Source organism: Equus przewalskii, chromosome 18 (genome assembly GCF_037783145.1).
Source record: "Equus przewalskii isolate Varuska chromosome 18, EquPr2, whole genome shotgun sequence".
NCBI lineage: Eukaryota > Metazoa > Chordata > Mammalia > Perissodactyla > Equidae > Equus > Equus przewalskii.
Genome location: NC_091848.1, coordinates 20,733,357 through 20,757,698, shown reverse-complemented (window position 1 = coordinate 20,757,698; position 24,342 = coordinate 20,733,357). Strand labels below are relative to the sequence as shown.

The 24,342-nt window shown below is 38.0% G+C and overlaps 1 protein-coding gene across 7 annotated transcripts in view; it reads left to right on the top strand.

Annotated features, from left to right (window-relative positions):
* Window positions 1–24,342, top strand: part of PEX5L (peroxisomal biogenesis factor 5 like) — a 212,967-nt gene that overhangs the window by 1,102 nt on the left and 187,523 nt on the right. The gene's annotated exons all lie outside the window — the stretch shown is intronic.

Below are 24,342 nucleotides of genomic sequence, written 5' to 3'. Positions count from 1 at the left end.
AGGCTCGCGTGTCTTTCAGGGGAGATGCTGCCTCTGATTATTAATGCTCATCTGAGCTGAGCCGCTGCTTCTCGCTAATGCAAACACTCTACTCTCTTGGGCAAGATTACTTTAACCTTGACTCCAGTTCTCATTCACATGGTTGGTTCTTCATTATAAAGGCAGGCGTATGCTTTGGGGGATAAAAAGGAAATACTAACTCAGCTTCCTAAAGTATGAACTGAGTTCTTTTTGCTGTTCATAAATGCTTTAGTCATCAGATTTGATGTTTGGGCTTTCTTCCCATTCCAAAGATGGTCAAATACAGTCATCATATGTGATGCTCCTATCCTGCTGTATAGCATGTGTGAATACTGAGGATGTTGCTTCTGTGTCTTTTAGAGCAATTGAAAATAGATAAATAAATATGCTATTGCATTCATGACTTAATATTACCCAATATTTAATTTCCAATCTGTGGGGAAATTATTTTGGACTAGAATTTACTTCTGTATAAAATGGTATTGTATTATACTCCTAAGTTTTGTAAGAATTCTGAATCAGCACTATCAGAATTCCAAAAGCATTTCCCCTATTACTGACATCATCCTGTTTTGAAAATTATTAATGGAATTATATCACAGTTGATGGACAGTAATTAGTGACTGAAGCATATTTGTAAATATATGTAGTAAATATGATGTGCATATTTCTTATTAAAGCTACATTAACTGGAAAGTTTAGTAACAAAAAAGCATTCAAACAATGACTGCTGAAAAAATTACCAAAGGATTATTGCTATAGTTTTCTGCTTCATCTTCGCCCAAGAATGATACTTATGATTTTACATATTATGTATTTATTATCACTAAACAGTTTTCTCCACAGGAGGAAAATAGGAAGATTTGACTAAATAGAGTCAATCTTCAGAAACTTGCTAATTCACACAAAATTCATAATTGACTACTTGAGCAATTTACAAAAACTTTCCACATTATTCTTTTGTTTGAAAATATGTTTTTGTGCATGAAGACTTGAAACAACAATCGGGTAATTTCAGGCACTCAAAAACAATGTTAACTTAGTTTTCTGAATATTTCAAGGGAGGATGTTATTGAAACTTGAATTGTCTAGAACAATGTCTGAGGGTTTCGTTTCACTTTGAGAGAATAGACAAAATGTAAGACTCTGCTTATGCTCCCAACTTAATGATTTCTGCTTGTGCACTGCTGTAAGAGCAAATATGATGGCTTGCAGTAAAACACACAAATCTTTGCTGCCAAGCTTAACTTGAAAACGTTACTAAATAAAGATTGTAATCAATATGCTTGCCAAAATTTCAGAGCACAATACTTTTTCCTATTTACTACTGACCATTAATGTTAAACGTAAAACTTCTAAAGCTTTAATAGTTTAGTAGCTATTAAATGATAATGGTCATCTGAATGGGAACCCCCCCAAAAATAGCACCTATTACGAACTGATTTATAGTAGAGTTATTTGCTTACATTTTAAAACCCCAGTCTCTTTCCCAAAGAATGGTATTTAGCCCAGAGACAAAAATCTCCATTGTATTGGTATATTTAAATACATATTAGATTTAATATATATATTAAATATATCTTTTGTTATCAGAGATAGCATCATCTTACTATGTGTACCTGACTCTAAACATAAGGGAGGAGAAACATAGCTGGAACACTCCAAAATATTTGTGATTAAAAATCTGAATACATGTTTGCTAAAGTGGACCAGGGATGAGCAGATTTACTAACATTTCTGCCAACTTTGGAGTTTATTTGAAACACTGGTGTTACTTGGCTAATACCTTAGAACAGGAGTGGAACAGAAAATATTTGCAATCATTTGCTGTGCCTTCTAACTCTTCTCTTTTCTGTATCCAAGAGATTTTAAAATGAAATGCTTTGTAAATAGGCAGTCTGGAGTGGGGGAGGTGTTCACATGAAGCCTTAAAAATAGTCTAATTTAAAACTCCTGTAGTGCCTTTGTTTCATGATTTTAAATAAAGTCTATTAATTCCTATACATGTGGCTAATTCATCCAGTTTACCATAGAAACTGAATTCATTTTAGAAGCCACAAACTTTTAAAAACACACATTTGGTTTACTCTGCTAATTCAAAAGAAGATAAAAGTTGATGTCTATTGTAGATAGATAGACAGGGCATAGCGTAGCAGCCTGTATTTCTTGGTTTCATAGTAACGGCCACAGGTATATTTCTGAGGATCAGGGCCGTAGAGTTGGGCTGTTTTCCAACTGCTCACCGATTATTTCCAAGGAGAATTTATCACCCCAGCAGCTTAAACAAATGTTGTTTTCTTAGGGACTGTTTTAGATTTACATTTTTTCCCCTTTTGACCAAGGGGGCCGGTGGTGATTAAATATACTGTAGCATCAATTCTGACCAAACTCTCTATTCCTAATAGATGATCTGTGGTCTTAAACCCTCTGTGGTCTTAAACCCCGTGTATTCTCTACTGTGATGCTCATTCGTACGCATACATGAGTTAACACTGTCAACTAGAGCAAAATAATTACGTGGCTCTGAATATTTCCTTAACTAAGGCTTTTTTTCTGAAATTATAGAGCAATGCAATTTCAACTTTGAACTAAGATTTGTTTTATAATTGTTAATAAAGCACCCACAGTAATGTTTTTTGTTATAAAAGAAAGTTATTTCAGAAGGCAATCAAATCTATTTCTAATTGTAACTGATGTGTATTGTAGACATTCAAGCTGGCTAAGGAATCATTCCACACCCTCTGGCTTCACAAAACATAAACTAAAGAAAATTTAAAGGACAAAAATTTTAAGATTATTAACAGTTCTAAAAATAGCCATTTTATTTGTCTTCCCCCAAAGGGGTTTTGTGTTTGTTTTTATTTATGACTTGACTTAAGCTTTAAAAAAATCTTTTTGAAGGGGAACAGCTTGGGTAACATAACTTATGTTAATACGTTAGATCTGGCCACTTGGGATTCATTTGGGTTCACTAGAAACAACAGACGTAAGAAGTCAATCCAAGGTAAGATTATGGAATGGTGTTTTCCACATCTATAACAGCAGTTTGTCATAATTGAGATGCTAAGCAAAACTGCAAAATAGGCAAGATTTAGCATGGGTACTTCCACTTCTCTGATGGATCCATTTTTCCCTCCTGATGCCACCATTTTCTGTCCTGTGTCATTTCTTTATTAACCCTTTGCTAACAAAGATATAATTAATACCAATACACCACACATACCCACACACACACACACACACACGCCCCACAGTGGTATTTGCATTTACAGTAATCTTTGAAGATTACTTTGGGGGTGGCATGTGTTTTCAGGAGAATGAAGCAACGCTGGCCTAGGGCTGGAGTTGGTTGTGCTGTTTTGGTCAGGAGTAGCTGCTGCCCTCCCTTCTCTCTCCAGCTCCAATGGCACCTACGCCTCCTCCTCACAGTCTTCCTATGAGTGATCATGGGCATTAATACAGTGAATTTATTGTCCGAAATATTATTAACTAGAGCTCTATTGAAGGAAATTCATGTAGAGTGAAGCTGATGCTCAAAATTATGACACAAGCTCCAGTAAGATTCTGAAGTACCATCCGATATATTTACAAGCAGATCATGCTTGATATGAGTGCAATATTGAGCTTCTAACACTTAAAAATTATAATTCTTATGGTAGAATATTGCAGAATATTTGATTAACCTGAAAATTTCATTCCCCAGCCATGCCGGCCGACAGTTTACATTATATACTTACTGTAAGAAACACAATATGTTCTTCCTAGATTTTGTTTGTGGTTGATAAACATTCTTCCTAAAAATATGTGTTTGAAAGAAAAAATTCCAGCATATGAATGTTTTGACTATAAAACATTTTTAAAGTAAAGAATAAGAAAAGGTTAAAATAGAACTTGTTAATTTTAAAATCCGGAATCTCTAGTATTGCCAGTGCCAACCTAGGAAACATTAAGATGTGGTGCATCATGTAGTCAAAACATCTGGCAGGCTGCTTTTTTACACTTTTCCTTGAGATCACATGTTGCCAACACAGGCATCAACTAGAGCTGTTTAAAGGTTTTCTATTCCAGAATTAACTTCTTGGTATGTTTGTAGAATAACTAATGTGCGTTTCCTGCATTAAATGCGAAGGTAACCCCCAGCCTGATGTTTCCTTAAAAGAGACCTAACTCTGATTTGAGTGTTTTCGGACATCTAAACGTGGTGAATTTCAAGTACACTGATAGAGAAAATGGCATTGCCAAGTTTCTGAAACATGTATCACCTTTTCATAATTCAGATTTTGTAAAAGGGAAAAGTCATCTTGTAATGCATGGATCAGAGACCAGAGTGCTATGAATTGGTGGTTATGTTTCTTTCAATGACCTCTTCCTTCCTCTCCACCTCACCCACTGGCACCCCTCCTCACCCATGCCATCCCCTTTACAAGGGATACCAAACAGAAGACTTCTTCCCCAGTCTGCTAAGAAAGATTTTGATCTCTTACGTATTATTATATTATACAGAATTTGAGTAGGGAGATAGTTAATACCCTATTGGTTAAACATCAAGATTATTCCTGATTGTTCAGAGCTCAGAGTATAATACGACACACTGCCAATGTTGTCTTATAATGTCATTTTTGACTGATCCTTATTACTACCAGTATACGTCTTCTCCTGTTAAAGCTCCATTCGATAAATGAGCATTATTATTCTCCATGTGGCATTTTACTAAATTGATCATCCTTATGTATTATTTTTAGACAATCACTGTTAGAAATTGGACAGATGAAAAATAATGAACTCATTTAGATAGGAAGAGGCTACTTATCCATCGTTTCATTCAAGAGAAATATGTAGAACCCCGCCAGCAGCTGAAATGGGGTGAACCGGCGCCAAGTGGGCGAGTTTGCATTGCAGGTGCATATACAACTCCCAAAGCCCCTGCTCGTGCATGGATACCTCTGAAAAGACAGAGAAACCCTGCAAGTGGGACTTGGTGTAGCAAAACCTTTTTTTTTTCCAAAGAGAATGCCATATGGTGATCTATGAATCATGGTTCCAGGAGAGGATTGGTGCTGTTGTGATGCAGAAACCTACCTAGGGAGCTACAGAATTCCCACTCCCACACACCCTCTCAAAAATTATGTATTTTTTAAAACAACTGGTATGGCAGAGGAATTCAAAACCTTTTCACATGAGTAATGATTAAAGGAACTGGGGACGTTTAGCTTAGAAAGTAAAGACTTGAGGAGACCGTGATGACTCTATATAAGTATTTGAAGGGTTATTATGTAGGAAGGGGATAGAATTGTTCCATACAGCCTTGAGGGTTAAAACTGGTTTTATATCAGGATGAGGTAAAAAGTGTCCTCAAGGCAATGACAAGACCCTGGATACAGTACCCAGTTCCCACTGTGTTAAGATGCCTACTTGGAGCTGGAAGAGGCCTAGGGTGTTGAGAGAACTGAAGGTGAGCATAGTGTCCCTGTGCACACATAGGCCTCTGTTCCAACACCATTGTGCCTTGTATATGAAATCCAGTGAAAGGCTCCATGGTATGTGTATTTGTGTGTGCATGTCTGTGTGTCCTAGCAAAAATGGTTGTAGTCAACTAAAGTAATCACCTAAAATAAGCAAAATCCAACTTGTCCTGGGAGGAATATACCCTGGTTACTGGAAAGTATATGGGTGAACATCACACAGAGCCACGCCAGTACCATCACACAAAGTGATCAAAAGCAGTAAAGGGTCAGAAAATATGGAAGCTGTTTAAGGAAGTGAGAAAGAGCAAAGCATTTAAATATCAAGAGAAGATGAAGCTGCTAGAGCTGCAAAACATCTTTTTACCTCCTTTCACACATGTGATACCTGTAACATGCGTGCTTATACTAAATGGTATCCTTTGATCATATGGAGATGTAACATCTGATTGATGGGTGATTATGTGCACATGAAATGCCTGGAAGCTGATTGGAAATGTGGAATCTCAGGTCCCATCCTAGACCTACTGAATCAGACACTGAATTTTTCAAGATACCCAGTAATTTATATGCACATTAACATTTGAGAAGCACTGGTCAGAAAATGTCTACATAGAGAAAGGGCGTGATCTGTTGCACTGAGACCTTAGCAAAAAGCTTGATTCTTGGATAGCTTTCTGATATCACAAAGGCAGGATGAGGTCCCTGCCAGATTTACTGGAAAGAGCAATTATCACAACTGTATTTGAAGAAAATTTCTTCCTTATGCTGACACCATAATCTCTGCCCAATTGGTTGTAGTTTTTCCAGCTGGAGAAAGTATGGCCAACCTACTATGTTCCACCTGGATGAAGCAAACCTCCAAATATTTAGTGAACTATCATATCCTCAGCCCATTAAATCTTTTCTTCTCCGAGATAAACAGCCCAGTTCACTCAATCGTTTCTCATAATGACATTTCTGATGTTTTAATGGCTCCATGAAAGTATGGCCCTCTGAACAAGACACACTGCTCGAGATGTGATCTGACCAGTGCCAAGCACCGTGAGATTGTTTGTCTCTTGGGAAAGACATCTACTCAGACAGCCGAAGACTGTGTTAGTGTCTTTAGACTAAATTGTTCTCTAAATTGTTCTGATGTTTCTATTATCTCTATAACTTGAGAGTTATCTCACAGGCATTAGGTCTTTATACCAGAATAATGTTGGATCCAAATGTGCTGGTTAGAATACTCTAGGTTAGCATTTCCTTATGTCTCCTACAATTGCACTAATGTTCAGTTTTGAGTCATAGAATCCTGAGTGTGAAGGACTCGTGACAATGTTGTGTTCAACCATTTCATTTCACTCAGATGAGGAAATTGAGGTCCAGAAAAGTAAGAGACTTGCAGAAAAAGTCCCACATGGTTAGTTAGCGGAGCTGGTACTGGAATGAAAGCTGCCTTACCCCAGGGTGCTGTTTCCGTTACACTATTATTTTTTTATTTTGATGTTTATTACAATAAAAAAATCTAAATGAAAAGTAAACATTATAATAAACTGCTAGACTGTTTCCAAATATCCCAGTGTTTGGCATTTAGTCACAAAAATTGACATTTTCTTGCTTTTCAGTTTTAGCATAACTAGTATTTGATGTTTTATGTATTCAATTTTGGTAGTAATTTGGCTGACAGTGGAAAAAAGTCTGGTCTGTAAGTGTGTTTTGAAAGTGGAATCAGGTGCCATAAAAAGTTGTCATTTCTGTTCCGAAAGGTGTTCCCCACTGTCTCTCCTTGGGCTGGCTAGATTGACCATTTGAATGAACTGGTTGACAGGCTCTTGGAGCTAGCTGCCTAAATATGCAAATAAATCAATCAGGCGTTCTTAGCTGTAAGCAACAGAAACCATCTCTGGCTCATTTAAGCAGAAAGGGAGTTTATTAAAACTATATTCAGATAATTGATAAACTTAGAAGAATGATGATGGAAAAATCACCATTTTACAGTCAACGTAGTAAAAACTGATGCAAGCGAGAATGATCAATGGATGCTAAGTTTGAGGAAGGGGAGAGAAACAGAATATTTATATAACATCAAAATATCATCCACATAAATTACCAAAAAAAATAGTAACTTTTCAATGGAGAAATTGGACAACACCCTGAGTAATCAAAATCAGCGTCACCAATGAGGTGATCACCTGGATGTCCATCTCTGGATGCGGTGCTCTGAGAAGGACACAACGTCGCTTATGTAACATCACTACTGAGAATGCACAACCTGAATCCAGTCATTGGAAAATCTCAGACAAACTCAAATGAGGGATATTCTACAAAAGAAACAGATTATGTTTTTCAAAAATATCAATGTCATGAAACACAGGAAAAACTGAGATGTTTGCAGATTAAAAGAAGACTAAAGAGATATGACAACTAAATGCAATCCATGATCCTGGACAGGATCTTGGATTGGGAAAGAAAATTGTTATACAGTGCACTGTTGGCACGATTGAAACTTGCATATGGACTAGAGATTAGTATTAGTGTTATATTTATTGAATTTGATAACTAAACTGTGGCTACGTAAGAGAATATCCTTGTTCACAGGAAACACATGCTGCAGTGTGAAGGGGAAAAGGGACATAGTGTATGTAACCTACTCTCAAGTGATTTGGAATCATGAAAATAATAATATGTATGCTATAATTACAGATATATATATAGAGAGAGAGAGAAAGCAAATATAGCAAAATGTTAAAAACTGGTAAATCTGAGGAAAGGGTATTATGGGAGTCCATTGTACTATTCCTGCAATTTTTCTGTAGGCTTGAGGTTATTCCAAAATGAAAAGTTTTTTTTTTTAATGTTTAAAAAAAAAAACACTGGGGCACTCACAGACGCCTAGAACTATGCTCAAAATGGAGGAACCAGGCAACAGGCAGGGGCACAGCCCCAGTCAAACCCCAGACCAGGCTAGTGTGGCCCCCACTACTGCCCTCACGAAACAAGGAGCATCAGAGCTTGCTCCCCTGACACCCTGGACGCGGGCACTGGTTCAGCCGCTTGCCACTGCTGCTGCCCAGGAAACCCCATGTTAGAGCTTCAGCTGCTGCCCCCACTGCCGGGCTGAATTATCTACCATGACTGCTTCTGTCTGCCCCCAAATCCGGATTCCAAGTTGGGGTGGCTGTGGCTGGTTGGTGGAGTGGAGTCACATGTCCATACTCTATCTGCAAGATAGTCTGGGAAAGTGCATATCTGCTTCCCACGAAGACTCCAAAAGTGGGCAATTTCCCCAATACAGAGTTTAGATTTGGAAAACAAACCAAAACAAAGCCAATGTCCACTATAATATGTTATAGATATTGCTTGAAAGTGAAATAGACTCCTGTCTGTCCTGACTAGACTAGAGTTCAGTCTGCCTTGAAGGATAGGAGTTAAAAGAAGATAATTCTTTTTAGCCCTATGCTTATTTGGTACTACCTGCCATTCCATGCAGGCCTGTAGGAGAATATAGTAAAGCTAAAATATGTTGTTTTTTTTAAATTGTTCAGCAAAGAAGAGCAGAATGATCCCTCCATCGTTCATCAATGTCCATCTACTGCTCACTCCTATTCTTTCTGAGAAATTGGAAAGAACCCTGTGAAGAATTTAGTAATTAATCAGGGAATTAAAATACGTATCATGTACCTTCGTGATAAGAACATTTTTTCCCTCCATATGCAGGAATTAAATGTGGAAAACTGGGCACATTAGTGTTTCATATTCATCCAAAGGATGATTATAATCAAGATGCCCTGTGCATTTGAGTCATTAATATTGATACGCAGTCTATTATATGTCTTTAGGACGATTTATGTAAGACAAAAAGAACGTGTTCTTAAGCTTGGGGCAAGATTAAATTAAAATGGAACTTTAGAGATATGAAGGTCTTTAGAGTTCACATAGCACAACTTTGTCATTTCACTTATGAGGAAACTGAGGGCTACGTCTTGATGACTCAGACTTCCGGAATTAATTGCCTGTTGCCAAAATGGGGAAAAAAGGCATGCTGAAAGGCTTTTGATGGCGTGCATCAGACATCCCTTCATAATTCCTCACATTTGAAGACGCTGAAAAAACATACTGGTTAAGAGCTTGTGCTCCACGATCAGACAGCCCCAAGTTCAAATCCTGGCTTCACTGCTGGGTATTAGCTGTGTGAACTTGCACTAATGACTCATCCTCTCAAAGCTTACTTTCCTCATCTGTGATGTGGGGATAATAAATGTACCCGTGCATTGCAATGACTTTGTAAGGATTAGCTCTTCTGTTTTCATGGAGCTGGCAGAGTGTTCCATGTACGTTGTGTGTGGAAGAAGGAGTTTAGCCACAGCAGTGCCCATCATACTTGGTTGTTTGCAATGGTGGCAGATACTTGAGTTCCTTGATCTCTCACAGTTCTGGATTTTTTTTCGCTTCCTCATCCCCGAACTCTTGCCTTTCGTACACTGAATATTTACTCATCCTTTAATATTCCACTCAAGTGCTGTCTCCTCAGTGAGTGTTGCTCTGCGCCCCAACCAGCAGCCCCCACATTCCCCCATGCACAAGGTAGAAGTAGGAATGTCTTCCTCAATGCTTCCTTAGCACCTTATATGCGTTGCTAATACTATTATTAACATACAGCTTTAATTATTTATTTTTGTCAGTCTCTTTAACTACTTGTCAGCCCTTCTGTGGCAGTGACTATATTCAGTACATCTTTATATCCCTGGAGACTAGTAGTCCTGGGTACATACTATTGATCTGGTATTTATTGAATGAATGAATGAACGGATGATAGAAAGAATGAATGAATGGATGATAGAAAGAATGAATGAATGAAATACTCAAAAGAGTCCCTTACTGTCCTGAATAAGGACTCCAAATGTCTTCCTGAGACACACACGGCCCCAGGATCTGGTCTATTCCTGTGAGTTTTAAGAGCAAACGCATATCAAGTGAAGTTTCCACACACTCTTGAAAGGGAATCAATTACAGGGAAACCTTATAATTAGATTGCCACTGTAATTAACCAACACTCTGCTGTCAAAGCAGTCTACGCAGTTTAATGGGTTCAACCTCTTTAAAGCCTGAGGACAGTCTGAGGCTGCAGATTTAGAAACGTAATAGATTTTCCTAATGGTTTCTAACTATATCTCTAACTGGCCAAGGTCATTTGGAATTAGAATCCATGCTTCTAAGGTTCCGGACACCTCCTCACCACCTCAGCTAGTTGTCAACAGCGATTTTGATAATAGTGTTAACACACATGCCCCTGAGAGCGCTGAGACGGCAGAACATCATAGTTAGAACTGCCTAGGAGGCCGTCACTTGCTTACACCCACTTGTAAGGGTTACTTATGCCTCCAGCCCTGACCCCCTCAGTTATTCACAGACACACACACACACATTTTTCCAAGGATCCAAGGAAGGAGCTGCACTCACAATGGTCATCCAGGAGATGTGTCTATTTTGTGAGCCTGTCTGAATATAGAGTTCTTATTATGTCTCCCACAGTTACGCTGAATAAGGAAGCCTGGGTTATGGAGGAGTAATTCTTCCCATTCAGATACAGGGTGAAAAGATTGAAAAATCACATGTCAAAGCTCTCTCTAATAAGAGAGAAGAAATAACTATGCCAGTGAGATGTGCCGCCTCTGGGCAAATTATAAAAAGGGACCTTCTTTGGGTAAGCCTAACACACAAAAACTCTTCTTTTCCGTGGAGAACACAATCCCACACTCAGGCACATGCTTTGGCAAGTGGAGTTAGAGGGTTGGATTTCAGACCTGACTTGTGCCCCCTCATCCAGACATCCTTGCACAACCAATACGTACAACCACACATATGGCTCTGAAAGGAGTCTCCTCTATCAACAATTGTGTGTGTGTGTGTGTGTGCAGGTGTATGATGAAAGGTGAAGAAATGAGCTCTATTTTACCAAAGATATTCAAACACACATTGGATGCGAGTTTGCTAAAGTCTTAATGGGAGACGGTAAAATGGTTGGCTTAGAGGATTACTGGCGTTCCTTCTAGTTCTAGGATTCTGTTATTATCAGGCTGTTAATTAGTGATACAATACATCTCTGAGTGTTCGGTCAGGGCAGATTTCCCCTGTTTATTAATAACCATATCATAGAAAATAAATTAAAAAGCTTTGCTAATATCAAGATACTCTATTCTTATGAAGCGAAAGATCAACCTTTCCTAATTCTTCAAAGGATGTGCTACTCGGGAAGATCCTGCTGTGTTTCTCCTCCCCATTCTGCAAATAGCAAGAGATACTTTTCTGCAAAGCTATCCCCAATATGGCAGAACTCTCAGCTGCGATAGAATGCTGATTATCTCCGCTACAATAGTCACCTTTTGTGAGAGCTTCGTAAAAGTCAATCTTTAGACTGCTTCAGTGAGGTTGGCAAAGGATAGATATTTTATCTTCATCACGCTGATAAAGAGCACGCAGCTCACAGGGTTTAGCTGCCTCTCCCAAACTTCCACATCAAATCAGTCGGGGACTGAGGGCCAGAATCTGGGTCTTCTGTGTTTCACTCTATTGCTTGAGCCCACATAGCAAATTCAGGCCACGTCTCCACGTCAGTACCTCAGCTCTTGCAAAATGACTCAACTAACAAGGGACAAATAGGATTTTGCACGTTTTCTGGAACATTGCATAGCCTTGGAGGGTAGAAATCTCTGATGCATTCTTCCTACCATTTACGCAAGACAGATGCTAGATCCGTACAGCTTTATCAATTCTCTGAACTCAACATCTGTGTATATTAACTTAGTACCTTGAGAGTACCTTTGCGTGTGGAGGGGCACACTCTCCTAGTGGAGTACAGAACAGCTGTGAAACATCCATCTTTTTGTATAGAAAGCTTCCCTAGAATGAGAAATGCCCTGGCGGCCGGGAAAATAGTCAGGCTGTGAGATTAACCAGACCCCAGAAGCCCAATGTGGGTCACTCTGTGTTGCCTGTGTAGAAGCAGAATCTTGGGTTGTGTGTATAAACTAAGCCAAAATACCACCATCATTAAAGTCTGTCACTGACCTAAATATTTTTCTTTTACGTTTTATTTTGTACTTTGTTTGCTATTATAAAAATTCAAAAATAATATGGTGGTGAACCAAATGTCTTATGTTTTACTTTAATGCTTTAACCTTTATTAAACCCATCTTTAAAATTCCTAACTTCAGTCTTGAGAAATTAGTCATTACTGATTTGGGGAGCTCTCTTCATTTCTTCTGCTCTCAGAGATCCATTTTTTGCAGGGAAAGAGAAAATATTAGTTTTGTTAAAAGAGAACGTCTAAATGGCAGCATCAAGATTACTGTGGAGGAAATATGTATAGATTTTCCCAGTTTCAACTGATCTTAAATTATCTACTCAAATGGAACTACTATTCCCTAGTTTCTTAAAATTAATTTTAAACTTTCCATTACTTTAGAAGTAGAAGGCCAAGAAGTAACATCATAAAAATCAGAATGGACAGTATTGATCAACTAACTCAATGTAAAATTAAAGGTATCAAAATAAAAATCATGTTTTCTTTCATAGCTGATTTTGTTAAAATTAATTTTTCTCAGCGATCAACTTCTAGCACATTCATGTGATTATGTCTTGGTTTCAGAATCAATGATAAACGAACTTAAATGTTCTATGGTATATTAAGGAAGCATTAATCTAACTAACCTTCTATTTTAGGAGTTCAAGTACAATTATTGTGCACCTAGCTTGTCAAAAATTACTTTACCTATGGCTTGTACTGCGCATAATTCTGCCATTTTAGTATATATTTAAATGGATAGTCAGCCTGTTTGCAGGTAAAGAAATGTTAAAGTAACTAAGCTGAAAACGTCATCTGGCATCTGTGCTCATTCTACATATATATCTATGAAGCAGTTGTTTCTTCCCAATTAAATACCAGGATCACTGCCTGATCCAACTCAAAGTCAACGTGTCCCAAACTGGGCTCCATGTCACCACCAACGACCTCCGTAACGCCCGCTTCCTCTCCTCTTTTCCTGGATTGTTTAATAGCACCACCACCTGCTCGATTACTTAAGTCAGAAACCTAGGAAGTCTCTTCTCCTCTTTCCCCGCTCATCCACTCCTCTTTCTCCCTCCCTTCCCAAATCAAATCTGAACGCTCTAGCACTTACTTCCTAATTCACTCCTACCCTGCCCTCTCTCTCCATCCTCACAGTCACCATCGTAGATCATTTTATCATCTTTACCTAAAGACTCACTGTAGCCCCAACTGGTCTTTTTGCTGCCAGGATCTCCTGTATCTTACCACCCTCTTTGCTACAGCATTAGTTTGATAATATCACACTTCTAATTAAAGTCCGTTCAATCTATACCATCATCTATATCACACCATCTAAGTGCAGTCTTCTCTAGAATCTTTATCTAGAATACTTGTTAAAAATGTAGATTCCTGGACCCCACTGCAGCCCTATTGAATCAGGCTCCATCAAGGTAAGGCCTGAGAATCTGCATTTGGGCATTCTGCAGGTGAGTTTAGTGCAGGCTGAAGTGTGAAAAACACTGGTCTCCAGGATAAGCTATGACTTATGAGGCCTACTTATCTGGCCTTGTCGTCTACGCCCTCCCCATAAGCACCCTGGACCCTAGGCTTGCTCAGTTTCGGTGCTTCCTCATATTGCACCTGTGCTTCCGTGCCTCTGGGCCCTCTCTAATGATGTTCTTTCTGACCAGAACACCCACCGTCCCCCCTACTTGGCTAATCCTTGCTCATCCTCCAAAACTCAGTTAAAGGGTTATTTCCTACGAGGAGTCTTTCGTGAGTCTCAGCGCTGGGAGGGCTCCCCTCCTCTGTGCTCTCATAGCACCTGCGCCTGTGCAGACCTCTCTCACCTCCCCTCACCCTGCTCTCTGGTGAGCTCCCTTCGCTGCATCTTGTTCATCTTTTTAACCCTGGCACCTCGCACAGAGCCTGCTCATGGTGGGTGAGCAACACATGTTGGATTAAGCCATGAATCGTTGAACGAATTCGTCTTTTAATTAGTCTGAATGAATCTGTTTGGTTTGGTTTAAACTTCTGGAGCTTCCCACAGACCAATATAGTTTGCGCAGCTTATCTGGGCTCTTTGAAGATGGAATTAAATGAAATTATGAAAATAGACTATTCCCTTTAAAAATCAGTTAATCCTGAGTAATGCATTCAAATCTCTATCTGATTAGTTAAAAAGGAGAGGAGGGTCAGGTGTGAGGAAGCAAAGATAGGGTATGAGCCAGCAGACAAAAAATTGGACACCACGCCTGTTTCCTACCTAGGTAGTTGCACTACCTAGTGTATGATTTGGGAGCTCCTCTTAATCTCTGTGAGTCCCAGATTTTTCATTGACAAAATGACTAAAGAGAATCTTAATCTTGCCCCAGTACTAATATTTTATCATTATAAACTAAAATTTAGTAAGTTAGCATTTTGAGATATTACTTAATGCAATAAAAAAGCAATTTCAATAAGTGATATGTAGAGTCTATCATATGTATGAAATAAGATTTTGGAGAGGAAAAATTATTGATCCAACTTTACCATAATTATATTTACTATACTTTTTTTCTACTTAGTTTTAATATTTTGTCATGTGGGTTTGGGTTTTTCTTTTATCAGTTCATTCCATGATTTGCTTGTTGCATGAAACAATAATCATCTGTTATTCATCCTCATGAATTATGTTATTATGAAATGAATGTCATAGCATTATTTGATGATCTTCACATTTGCTTCACAGTTTTCAAAGACATGGGGAAAATTTTGAGTGAGGTATTAATCGAACATATAGCACTCCCTACCTGTGTGACCTCGAACAAGTCACTTAACCTCTCTGTGCATCTCAAAGTAGAAAATTGAAGTGTGCAATAAGGCATACAAAAGCCTGATTTCTTGGTTTCTGACTCTTAACAATAAGAACACAGATTTTTTACCAAATTTTAATACTGGATTCTTTGCTTAAGAAATATTCTTATGTTATTGAGGATGAAAAAAGGTTGCTCACAGCATCCAATTAATGGAGTGTCTCATTAAAACAGAGACTAGCACTTCCCCTTTTTAGAAATTCGATAATAAGATTATCATAATGGAAATTATACCCTCAAACTAATTCAGGGAATAAGTTGGTTGCAGTGAGAAGTGCTTCTGTTTCCTTTCATCCGTCTGCTTTGCTCGGTGAGCTCCCCAGGACCGTGGATATTGGTGTGCTGCTCCTCTGGTACAGCTGCAGGCCCTTTGTAACTGCCTTTGGTGTACCGGTTTAGAGAGCATTGGAAGAGGAAATGTGATGATGAATAAAAATGGGAAACCAGACCCTAAAGCTGTGCTTCTCCCCTAAATCACTGAAAGTGCCTGTTTGAAAATTTAAAATAAGGTGACCTGGTAAGTCAAAAGTAGAGACCAGAAACTAAAACTCTAAGCAGAGCCAGGAGCTCCCTTTTCCAGGAGGCCAGCAAATTCAATGCCTCGGGGCAGTGAAAGTTTAGGACTAACGTTGATTCTTTAGAGAACAAAAAAAGCTGATCAAATGGGAGGAACATTTATGCATTCATTCATGCACTCTTTAAGTAAGCACGATTCTACAAATGAATCACAATCTACGTAAAAATCTAAAAGCCCGGAGACTCAGCGTTCGTATTTTTAGCTTGGTTCCCAGCTATGACTCCATATGGCCTTAAATTTGATCCATTTGATCCATTCCCTGGCCTTCTGCACAGCTTGTCGGATGCTCCCCAACTTAGTAACGAGAAAGATTATTTGCTCCTTCTTCCCTCTCCCTTCCCACCCCCTTACGCACACAATTAAAACAGACACCAATACACAGAGCTGGCAGAAATGCTGTCTACTTATCGACCATTCACACCTGACCGTAAAATGCAGCTGGTTGCCTGGACCTCTGTTCTCCAAAATGCCCTTCATGGAGCAGCCCAGGAGCTCCGGCCCTGCTGCTGTGGATCACAGCAAAAGTCCCAGACAGTTTGCACAAACAGATCTGCAGCAATCGCCAAGAGCCATCCCAGAGGCAGGGGGAGCCCTTTGAGAAGCGTAGCAGCTGGATGTCACCAGAGAGGACAGGCAGGCGTGGATGACAGGCTCGTTGGGAGCTGGCTAAACGCTGGACCTTGAGCCCTCTGTGAATGGTGTGCTGCTTTTCAGAGCAGCAGCCGGTCTCCTATTACAGGGAACAAAGTCTCCAGGCCAAAAGAAGCTCTTCCCCTCCTCCCTAAAAGCAGACCAAACAGGAGGCTGGTTTGGAAAGAGCTGCATAGTACAAATGTTTGCATTGTCTTTAACCAAAACTTTTCACTAAAAAGAAAAACAATGGGGGCCAGCCCAGTGACCTAGTGGGTTAAGTTTACACACTCCACTTCGGAGGCCCAAGGTGTGCAGGTTCAAATCCCGGGCACAGAGCTATGCACCACTCATCAACCCATGTTACAGCTGCATCCCACATACAAAATAGGGGAAGATTGACACAGAAGTTACTTCAGCAACAATCTTCCTCAAGCAAAAAAAGGAAGATTAACAGTAGATGTTAGCTCAGGGCCAATCTTCCTCACCAAAACAAAAAAAAAAAGTTCAGATTTATATCGTAGTTTATGTTCACAGTACCAATTTCAAATCAAAAGGATAGGTCATAGCACTAACAGGCACAGATTGTTAGTCACTTGGCATTTCTGGTAATTCTCAGTTACAGCTGGTTACTGGTAAAGCTAGGACTAGCCTCCCAGTGCTCCATTCAGTGTTATTTCCTTTAGGATATGCTTGCATGAGCTACATGCTGGCCAAAATGGCTACAGCCCATTCAATAATAAGGTTAACACAGACCTACCAAATGATGGAAAAATTACAGGTATAAAACTAGTCAGAACAGCAATTAATATATGTATTTTGTTTTTGTTCAAATGAGGTATCATGGTATATAGGTGCAAAATCAGAACACGACCTGAGGAGGGGAAGGACACGCTCATGTAGTGTGTATGCTCCATACACTGCCTGACACACTGTACAACCATAATAAACATAAACCACTGAAATGCAATTTATTTTCTGGCCATACTCCCAGGAAAGCTTATCTGATTTCCAAACTGTGGGTGCTAAAATAAAATCTGAGAAACACAGAACAGAATAAGAAATAGACGTCTTCAGCATATCTGATGTCCGCCCACCCCGAGTCCTCATTCTTCCTCTTTCTTTTTCTTTATTTTGAATCCTGATCCCTTTCTCTGAACCTAAACCTTTTATGAAAGTCACGTATCCAAGTCATGTTGATAGAAATAAATGCTCATTCATTCATTATCAAATGTTTTTGAGTAACTTCCTTTTTATAGAAACAAAGTTTTATGATAATCCCTCTCATTAGGGAAGTTAAAATTTATCTGAAAAGACACAAGAAAACTTATATAAGAAGATCAGTTTTAAATAAAATAAGGAAATGATTCAAGAATTTTCACAAGGCAATATAAGTAAATATGAAGTATATGGAAAATAAGCTTTGAAAAATATGGCTCGGTTAGAGGCCAGCCCCCTGGCCTAGTGGTTAAGTTCAGCACGCTCCACTTCAATGGCCTGGTTTGGATCCCAGGTGTGGATTTATACCACTTGTCAGCGGCCATGCTGTAGCAGCAACCTGCATACAAAATAGAGGAAGATTGGTACAGATGTTAGCTCAGGACCAATCTTCCTCAGCCAAAAAAAAAAAAAATATATATATATATATATATATATACGGTTCAGTTAGATATGACTTATAGAAATGGTACAGTTTGAGCATAAATTAATAGACCATATATACAGTGTTTTGAATTACGTGTTAAAAAATAGTCGCCAAATAGAATAGTTTTTTAAAAAATTCCTCTATCGAAAATAACAGTTTTTCACATAGTTCAAACTGACTATAGCTTTAAAATACATTTTAGGAATGTACAGAGAGAGAGAAACCTGCGAAGGCGTCCTGGGGCCTGCGTCAGTTATCCATATATTCTTTTTTTCAGTGTTATTTCATAGCCTAGATGTTATGTGAGGAAAAATGTCCCTTTCCCAAAAGAGCAGAGAGAAAATCATAAAAGATATTTCCATCTGGGGATAGGTAAACATTAAAGTTTGGTAAAGTGCTGTATCAAGCTGTTCGTAAGTCAAAATATGGTGGCATAGTGATTCTCCTGATTTCCTTCATACTGAAGAAATCAGAGTCAAATCTGTAAACAGATCTTCTTTCCTTTTATCATGACACAGCAATTTACCCACTAGAGAGAATCTCTTATAGCAGTTAACCGAGTATAAAATTTCATCGTGGAAATATAACTTCATATATGAATATAACATGTTAATGAATATTATTCACTCTTTTACAATAAAAAACTTTAAGAATAAAATTTTAAGTTAAATATTTGGCTTCATGAATCAGTGATGCTCTGTTCTTCAGGATTCCCATTGATTTAAGTGTATTGATTAACAAAGCAAACAACCCAGGTGATAAAGGCAAATTTATTTACATTTATAAAAAATGTTCAGACATTGATGCAAATAAATTAAGTAATAAATAAGAATAGTGCTTTACACCTAAATATAGTATTTACATCCTAAAAGTGATAAAAATCCATCAGCAATCCTCTGTCTGAGTCCTTGGGAGCTCAGCATCATTCACCGTGGAGGTAAAGGTCAAGGCCAGGCGTTTACTGAGTGCACGTGATTTCCAGAGCCAGACCTGGCTCCAGCTGCTCTGGTGGTGTACATCCATTTCTTTTGAGAGAGAAACCAGTAAGAATTTTCTATCTTGTTCATCCTCAGATAGATAACCCAGCCAGATATATTCAAGGACAAATGAAACAACTGAATTAAATGTCACGTGAGGATGGCAGTTTCATGTTAGTATCTTTCAAGTCTCATCTATTTTAAATTAGAAATTCCTGAAAGACAGAAGCAGGATCTTAAACATTCACATGGGGAGAGAAATGGGTATAAATATAAAAAAATATTTCATAGCGCTAGGCTGACGTCTAGTTCATAAGAAGTTAAACATTGGAGATAGCAGTAAGGATTTCTGTGAAACTTGGACTACTCTGTTCTAATGATCCATCAAAGTCCTTCTTCTCCATGGTATGACCTACCACATATTCCTGAGGATAAGGCTGAGATATTAGAATAAAATGAAGGATCAAATTAAGGACAAGAAGGTGGGATATTTTGTGTCGTGATTGGGGTGGTGGTGGTGGTATAACATTTACTTTTGTTTTTCCTGGAAAAGATTCACCCTAAGCTAATATCTGTTGCCAATCTTCTTCTCTCTTTTTCTTTTTTCCCTCCCCAAAGCCCCAGTGCATAGTTGTATATTCCAGTTGTAGGTCCTTCTAGTTCTCCTATGTGAGCCACTGCCACAGCATGGCTACTGATAGGCAAGTGGTGGTGTTCTGCTCCCCGGAAATGAACCTGGGCCACCGAAGCAGAGCGTGCTGAACCTCAACTGCTGGGCCATCAGGCTGGCTCAGCATTTGCTTATTGCTTTTTATGGGAAGGAATGTTTTCTCCTCAAATTAGTCATGTCTATTTGTTGTTGCCTAAATAACTATTAGCCATTATTTTTCTGTCTCTATAAAATTAAGCCCAAATACCCCCATTATATTTTTCTATAATTCTACATGTTGATTATTCATTCCACTTTTATTCTTTTATTTATTCATTATACATTGACTGAGTGTCTACTATGCATCAAGAAAAAAGTCCAGTCCATTCGTTTTAAATCTTTTCCATCATTGCCTCCCATCCTTCTAACTTGAGTCCTCTCTGGAATTTGGCTTCCTGACCTGCACAGTGAGGAGATTAACACACAGAATGGTCTGAGGGCCCCTCCAACTCTGAGATTCTAGTTCAATGCAATGGGCATCAGGGATGCTGCTTTGTTTTGGTTTTTAATAATACAAGATGGTGATCACTTTAAGGAACATGTCACTATATGAGACGGTTATAGACGCCTGTACCATGAAAGGGGCTTATTCTTCTCATTCTTCTATTATACTGAAAGCAGAGAGTACATAACATTACATCAGAATTAAAAAAAAAAAAGCAAGCTTATTTTGGAGAAAATGGATTTTCTGTAAATGATGATTAAATTCTGGTAGCTTAGTCTCTAACTTAGCAAAGGTGGGATTTAAGCCCAGAAAATCTGGCTCCAGAGTCCACCCACTTGTGTATGATATTATTAAACAAGCATATTGTAAGCGTTCACCAGAGTGTCAGCAGCAAAGGATGTGGAGATGAATGAGGTACGGTCCTGTCCTCGCGGGGCTTACAGAGCCAACCCCTCTTTCAGTGAAGTGTTTCTCTAAGGCTCTGCTGAGGAAGAAGACAGAGCCGCTTCTGCCCCGGATCCCCACAGCACTTCCTCCATCCCTTTCTCACAGCGCTTGTACAAGTGGGTTATTGTTATTTGTGTTCACCTCTCAGATCCCTCGCTTGAAAGGAATATACCTTATTCATGTTTATACTCTATGTTGGTGCTGAATAAAGTGGTTTTAAAATAATGGCAATACTGCTGATGTTTACAAGTAGCAAGCATCTTCTAGTAAGTACAGTGCAAGGATGAAATAAGAGCCTTTAGTGAAATAGCTGCAATTGCAAGATCAAAATCACCATAATAATCCAAATTCAGACTTCAGGGTGGTTATTTTTTTTCCCCTGCCAGAAGGAAAAAGAATTTAATGGAAAGAGAGTTGGCTTATTTTTTAAGTACGTATAAGACAGAGCACACTTTTTATTATGCATTTTTAAGACTATCCTTATAGGACTGAAGAGTTCGGCTTCTGCTAAGCCAGACCACTCTCTGTAGTTTTTTGTTGTTTTGGGGGGGTTTTTTTAGCAAATTCCCAGATTTAAATTTCTGACTTGCTTTCTGGAAACTATAACCTCTTAGCTTGTTTTTAAAATTTTAATTAAAATAATAGCTTTGGATGCCTGTAGTTTGGGAATTTTTCGTCTCCTTTCTTTGCCTTTTCTTGGCCTGAAATCATGTCCATTGCACATTGTACCTTAACTGAAGCACAGAATTCAGAAGGATGCTTCTTTCCTCGACTGAGAGTTTCTCTAAGACACATCTGCCAACATGTCACAGAAAACATGAAACACATTTCATTAATTTTCATGCTGCTCTCAGACTCTCAAGGGCATAAGCTTGGATGCGTTATCACATTTCCCATCCGATGGTGCTAAGATTTCTCAGTGCCATCAGTCCACGCTGGTAATTTTGACAGTTCACGATGGAATATGATAAACAGTCGTGCTAAAGAAGTTCTTTAACCAAAACTTGAAAGACGATTACAAAATTAAGATCTGATTTTTTTTCTGGTCATAAAAATCATAGTTGCCCATTGTAGAAAATTTGAACAAAAAAGAAAGGTAGGAATAAATACAAAATCATCCACACTACAGTAATTATTAATTTTTTTAGTCATATTTCCTGGACTATTCTTTCTGTGAGTGGAGGTGAATATCCTCTGGAAACCATGAAATGATAATTATATTTCATTCCTGTTGTATGAATAATAATCATAATAGCCAAATATTGTAGGATGCTTACTATCTATTAGGCATTCTACTGGGCATGTCACTAATACATTGTTGAACCTAGTTCTCTCTGGAAATGAAGTTCTGAGGGAATGCTTTGTAGTTCCAAACCATGGCTGAAGACATCGGGTAGAGTCAAGACTAATGGTCTTAGTCACAAGTGATCCAAAATTGTGAAAAATAAGCATTAAAGTGATAAAGATTAAGACGTAGATTTAAGGGATTTCTTTATAATGAAAGTAAGAATTTTAAACATAGTAAAACTTAACCTTAGGTATTCTTGTTATCCAAAAAATGTTCTTTGCCATCATTTTGAGTTACTGAGACCTAATCTGAAGGTGAGAAAAGTTAGTCTTGAGAATTTTAAACTTACACTCATACATATTATGTTTAATGCTTTCACATTACTAAATATATCATGGACAATACATTGTTGTGCATTTTCTTTATTAAAAACCAATCATTTATACTTTTGTATTTGTATAAGGTAATTCATGCATGTTTGATTACATAAAAATAATACTAACTTAAGGGAACAGAACTGATCATTTTTCCTAAAATGAAAACAATCTAGAAAAAAACTGCTTCTATGAAAACTCAGAAAGCTCAATTGAGAACCATTTGCAACTTCTAAGTGAAGATTGCTGAATAATTAAAAAAGAAATTTCCTTTGTAACATAATTATGAATAGAATTCTATTCTTTTTAGCTCCATGGAATGAATATTTGATTTTTCAGTGTGATTCAGAGAGACATATTTTAAAATTAACTCTGCATCCCAAAGAATTTCTTGATCGTATAAAATCAGAGTATTTCCTACAATAAAAATGTTAAAAAGGGATTACCATAAGTAATTTATTTTTTCCCATGTATGCTGTATATTCCATATACTGGAATTTATCATTCTCTTGCATAATGTATATTCCATAAAATGAGGGTCATTAACCTTTTTATTTCCTCCTTGTTGAAACCTTCTGTCTATATTACTTTATGTCCTCGACTTATTAAAGTATGTTAAACATAAAATTAAACACAATTCAACAATTTTTTTTGTAGTGCCTGAACCAGGGCCAACATTTTATACATCAATTCTCCTTGCTGAGTACTATAAACATCTAATTCTTCTAAAAAAGATATTGGGCTTAAATTGCACTGACTCCAAGACAAAACCTACCAGTTTGGGGTTGTTGCTTTCTTCTTACTCACTTATTTATTTTCAATGAAATCTCTGTTATTAGTTTGTTGTGATAGAGATGGTGGGAGAGGGGAATTATCTGCTTCTTTCTCATAAAAAGATTGTACAGAAATACTCTACTTAATTGAATATTGTTTTGTGCTAGTGTTCAAGTAACCCTAAATAGATCATGGTTGATAGATGCTGGCATTAAGATATAGATAAGGCAAAATGTCTGTCTATTACCATAACTTTTACAAATAAATTGGGAATCCTTTTCTTCCTTGCTCATCTCAAAATAGTTTTTAAAAGTCTAGTTACAGATTGTATCACTTCTCTTCGAGGGGCTATTTACCAAACCTTGGGCAAATGGAATTACCATGAAGGTGGTGGATAGAAAGCCATTTAAGGATTAAGTTATTTTAGGCTCCTTGATTCCCTTCCACTAGGCAAATTGCCACAAGATGATGAGAGGAGAAAATAAAATTAAGAGGGCAGATTGTTTTCTTTCTGTAAGGATTCCAGCGGCCGCGTTAGATGTTGAGTTTTCTGGGTTCTTCTCAGACAGGCAGCGCTAAGAAGCTGCTCTTGCCATTGTTCTTGCCTTCCAAGGTTCGGCGCCTGGTTACATTTCGCCTTTGAAAAGCTCTTTTCAGTTTTCTAGAGTTTAAAAAATAGCCCTTTAAATGTGATCTGTTGTCATTTCTTTGAAAAGGATAAAAAGAAAAGAGAGAGGATGGAAGGGACAAAACAGACACTGAGGGATCGCTCGCTAATTGAACCTTACAGTTCAGGCATGAGGAATACAAGACTGCATTAGGAAACTATATCTTATTTGCATTCAAAATCAAATATTCCATTTCCTTTAAAGTCACTTAAGCAAATTATCACAAAGATCTATTAAACAGTACTTTTTATAATTTTCTGTAGTGGAAAAAGATGGGAAGGAGAAGAAGGTCATGTTATCAAAATGCTTGGCAACTTCTAAATTATTAAGCATCTTAGTAACCATAAGTGGCATGCGTTTCCCCAGTCATCTTTTCAGGAGAGGATGCTACTGTTTTCTTACAATATAGCTTACACTGCCCTTTTTGGTAATTAGTG